The following is a 5611-nucleotide window of genomic DNA, read 5'->3' on the forward strand; positions in this document are numbered from 1 at the left end:
GTTCCAAAAACTGCTTCCGAAATTGGACTCTTCGACGAAAAGCTAATGACTGCTAGTTTCCCGACTGCTAGTTTGGCTGCCCATGACATGGCACAAAAAAATTGTTTAGAATTCTCGCAGCGGCAACAGTGCAAAAAATGTTGCATATGACGATAGTGGATGATAGATATGGCAACAATGGAATTCCCGTGCCGTTGCTTGCTGCACTACGACCGATTTCGAAAGTTTCTCATTTTTCGCACAATGAGAACCTAAAGTTTGTTTATATTTCTCACTATTTTTGGTCTGTTTCTCATTGCGTGGATGTATTTCTCATTTGCACTTTTTGCACAATGAGTGAGGAAATGGCAAGCCTGCGACCATAGATTATTAAAATGAGTCGGTACGATCATTTGTAAGTGAATTGATTTGATGCTATCGTTATTGCATGAAGTGTATTGTTCGGTACAACCATAGTTAAATGAAAAGATATGGACCGGTAAGATCACAGACGAATGAAATGGCTTGACTCGACCATTGAATAATAAAATGGCTTTGTACGATCATTGTCGAAAAGATGGTGTTATTCAGCGTGAATCAAGCACCAGATTATGTACATAAACCGTTATACAGATTTAAGCTACTGGTTTATTTGGATTTTTAAGCAGATAAAATAGTTGATCCGTTTTAAACAAATTTTTAAAATTGCATTGGATTCTGAAAAACTTCAATGTTTTTGTTGCCATTTATAATAAATAGCATGAAACTAAGTTTTCCTAAGCCTGGTATCACTGCATTCAGTCTGCCAGGTTGCAAATATGTACGGGCCACCACGGATGACAACATAGACTCTTATATTAAAAAGAGAGACACAGAAGAAAAGTAATATATTCAGTGAAAATGAACAAGAATTAGACAATCCTGGCCTGGAAAATTTAGTGGCAAGTAGAGTAACCTTTAGTAGAGAAACCTGCGGGTCCGGAAAGACACAATAAAGCGGGTGAAGAAAAATTTACTTGACAGACTACAAGGAAGGGTAGAGTTCCGCATTACTGGAAAGACAAAAGCAATTACATACAGTCAAAGTTCCTCTTAGGCTTACCCTTCGAGTCGAATCATTCTCTATGCTGAAAGACCCGGAAACTTGTGTTTTCACTCAGCAACAAAAGTCAGTGCTATGGAAGAATGCGCTAGGACATTCGTCCCAACCAGTAAATTGTGTTCTTAGTGGTGTCAATTCAGAACGAATTTCGAAATTGCTAAGAATTTGAAAAATGCGAGCGCTGATTTAAAATATAATAATAATTAATACAAATACAAATTGTTTTGAAACGTGTAAGTTAGATAAATTTATTTCTATATTTCTATTTTTTTCTATATTTCTATACTAAGTTAGATATATTTATTTCTACATATATTTATATATATTTCGTTGCAGTCAAATCATACATCTCGCTTGCTCAACATGGTTTCTTCAAAGGCAGATCAATTAATATAAATCTTGTCTAATTCTCATCGCTATGTATCAAAGCTATTGAAGGATACCAAATACGGATAGGATACGGGATACGGATACGGAACGGATACAGAAGGATACGGATACCAAATGGATACAATATGCAGTGATCTAAAGAAAGCAGCCTTCGACCGTGTTGATCATCGGCTACTGTTGGCTAAAATCAATCGCTTGGGTGCTTGTTCACATTTCGTTGGATGGCTGAAATCCTATCTGGTGAATCGCAAACTAAGTATTAAACTGGGTTCGTTTCGCTCCTACAGCTTTACTAATAATTCCGGAGTACCCCAGGGGAGCAGCCTGGGACCCTTACTGTTCTCAATAATTTTTAATGATGTTTGCTTGCTTATATCTCATGCCTGCAAACTTTTGTATGCTGGTGATCTGAAGATCAGAGTTAAATCATCAGAAGACTGTCAGGAATTGCAGCGGTTAGTGAAGCTGTTCGAGGACTGGTGTTGTTGGAATCAACTGACAGTGTACAGACATGTTGTGTTATTTCCTTCACACGCAAGAAAACGGTTATTGGATGGGATTACAAAATCGGCGGCTGCTCTCTTGAAAGAGTAAAAGTGGTTAAAGATCTTGGAGTTTTGCTAAATTCGCAGTTTTCATTCAGAGATCATTACTCGAGCATCATTGCAAAAGTTAACAGGAACTTAGGTTTCAATGAAAGAGCCGCCAGTGATTTTCGCTATATTACGCACTCGTTCGTTCAATTTTGGAACAGTAGTGCAAGCTGCTGGATAAATAGAATTGAGGCTATCCAATCTCGGTTCGTAAGATTTGGTTTCAGATTGCTTCCGTGGGATGACCCAACACGACTGCTACCGTATGAGGATCGCTGTCGTTAATTCGGAATCGAGGCCTTACAGTCGTCGCAACTCAGCCAGAGCTTTATTTGCGGCCAAACTATTGCTCGGAAACATTGATTCAGACTAATCTCAAGTTTTCAGTCTTGACCTTGAAATGCGGTCATACATATATATTAATATTTTTTGAAACGATGGATGGTTCTACAATTGATGAAGGGACGGTAGGGGAAAGAAATGAAAATTTTTGGTGAAGGACTACTTGTCAAGCGTAGCTACCAATATCCCCCCCTTTCCTTTCCGCTCTTCCCCTCCTTCACCAAAAATTTTCATTTCTTTCCCCTACTGTCCCTTCATCAATTGTAGAACCATCGTTTCAAAAAATATCAACATTGATTCACCACAACTTCCATAGCAGATTATTCTGAACGTGCCAGCTGTATTCCTGATATCCAGAGATTCTTGAGACTGAATTTCAGACGGACGTACTACGAAATGATCCTGTTTATGCTATTTTTTGTGAACTAAATAATGTGCACTACTTGTTTGATTTTTCTCAATGTGTGTGAAATTTTAAAAAAACCTTGAAGAATTTTAACTTGTCCGTGTGATGAAAATAGTAGTTTTAATTTTTATTCATGTAGACAAAAATTGTGCGATGGATCAATAAACAATAATAATAATTCTATGCTTTTATACCATTTACCAACGACAGGCGATGCAAGGCAAAATAATAGACCTGATCAGATTTTACACATACCAACATCGGCGATCTCATTTGGTTAATAATATATATTTCGGCCATTAAAATTGATTTCGGTACCCACAAACGAGTTCCCTGGACTGTAAAAAGAGGCTGTGTTTTCACTTATTTGCTTATCGCTAATGAGAAAAAACAAGCCAACCGTTCCGTTCCCACACCAATTCGAGGGAAAGAAGGGAGGGGGGGGGGGACCCAGACATGTCAAATTTAATGATCGTTAATTCACTTTCCCGGTCGGCCTGTCTGACTGCCGTAATGCGGAGCGTAACACAACAACTGGGAGCATTCTGACCGGGAGAAAGTATCTCCCGTGTGAGGGACAGCTGGTAAGTACAGTAAATGGAAACCAGCAAGCTCCATCCGTACAAAACATGAAATGTTTATAAACTGAAAATGTAATTTAAATGTCATGCAAAATATAACAATTCTATTCAGACGTGATAAATGCTTCACTGTAGCAAATTGTTACTCTCATAAACAAACAATAATTACGTGCTGCTTATTAAATATGCGTCAAGCTCTGTTTTCATTTCATTCAAAATAAATTAAATAATCAATCGGTCATGAAAATCTCCTTTGCGGATGAATGGTCAACGAGATGATAAATTTTCGTTCCGTGGAAGACACTATATGACAATAGCCAGCCATACATCGTGTCCGGCCGGGTAATTTATGAGGAGGCAGATCCGCGCTTAGGCGTACGTATCTAACTACATAAGTGTATGGCCGAATACCTCATAACTTAACGGCACGCAGTCGTTTATTCACAGGCTTCAACCGCAGAAATTAATTGGCGTCGACATTTCGATCGCGAACAGATGATGTTTCCGACTCTGAGTGTGGAACGGCAATCTCACGCCTTAGGACAATTCCTGTTTGTGTGTGGGTTCCAGTGCGAAAATACCGAAGTTCGTAACAACAACGTTAGTGACAACAATGCTGGTCTCTGTGCAGAAAACCTTAACAAATCCGCGGGTAGTTATTTCTTTCGACGGCTTTTATTATTGGAACGAACATACCGTTCAGTGTGTTGGCAATTTCCGGCTGAATTCCTTCAAGTGTAACTGGAAATTTAAACCCATGTTGCTCCGGTTTACGGTCCGTGTGCATATTCACACTGCGCGTAATTAATTACCGCATGCGGATCCGGGAGCTGATTCTATTCCAGATAGGACCTATTATCGCGTATCGTAAATCAATATCGTTGTTAGAGAGCAACGGGTGCGACTGATTGTGTAATTATTTCCAGCTGAATAGCGTTTATAATGTCGCACGGCTGGGCCATGAAAAAGTTCAGAAAAATCTGTTTCGGTGCCAGCTTTAGTACCTAATCTAAATAAACGGTAACCAAAAGAGCCTCACGGGTAGAACAACGATTCATCATCGTAAAAGTAATTTAATAAGCATTTCAGCATAGATGGGTAGACTTTATGTAAATAGTTTATTTGATAAGTATGAAGTGTCACTGAAGGGGAATATTAATAAAGAGCTTTTAGATTACAAGTGGTAATTATTTACAGCAGGATCAGGCTGCACATTGCAGCTGTTGGTACCGATAAATTGAAATGCCAACAGATTGCTCTACCGGTAGAGTAGATAAACTTTGAGCTTAGATTATTCTAAAGTTGCATTTAATAAGAATAAAGCTGAAATATGTTTAACTCCCAGATGTCCTGGGGATTAAAGTTGAAACGGATGTAGAATGCCGTAATGATATTCTACCGGATCGCAATAAGCTTATGTTACCGAACGGCTTATTTTCCCGAAAATGCATTTTATTCTACTATAAAATTTAGGCAAATGGGTAAAATATTGGATAATGTTTGTAGTTCCATAGTACAGTCTCCCAGTTTTCAAACTCAAGGAATACCAACATATATACTAAATATATGTTTGCAGTATGTATTGTATTAACATTATAGAATGTTAATAATTTTTTGTTCATTTCACTTCTAATTAGACCGTGATCTGATCTGTGAATCGTGAATCTTAGATCTGATGACTCTTGACATCGGATACATATCAGACTATCGAATTTAGATTAAAAAATTACATGGAAATCAAAGCAAAGCAGATTTTCCAAACTACAAAATACTCGAGTAGCTATGGGTAAAAGTCCTATTGGCCGGTCGTTCTTTGAGCATCGATCTAATTTTATTTACTCCTCAGGCCGCGGCGCACATAGGAGTATTTGGCCCAAAAAGTTGGCCATAAGTCCGAAATATGAAATGCATGATTTTTATTTATATGTAGTATCTGTAATCTCAGCATAGTCTACTAGTCACGTTAGTATGATTTTGAACTGAATTCATGCTTTTCTTCGCTCAGCAAGCTGCCTATTTAGAACGCCATTCGGCAGTAAATTTTTTCGCTTTTAAAATGCGTTCTTCCGCTCGTTGGTGCAAAGACCTAAAAATCCGAGTGAAATAGTGTCTATTCACCATGGGTAAGTATTTATCAGCAAAGAAGGATGTTATTCAATAGTTTTCATGTATAATTGCATAAAATTTATGAATGTCTTCGATACGAATAGTGATTACG

This window comes from Sabethes cyaneus, chromosome 3, assembly GCF_943734655.1.
Source record: "Sabethes cyaneus chromosome 3, idSabCyanKW18_F2, whole genome shotgun sequence".
Taxonomy (NCBI): Eukaryota; Metazoa; Arthropoda; class Insecta; order Diptera; family Culicidae; genus Sabethes; species Sabethes cyaneus.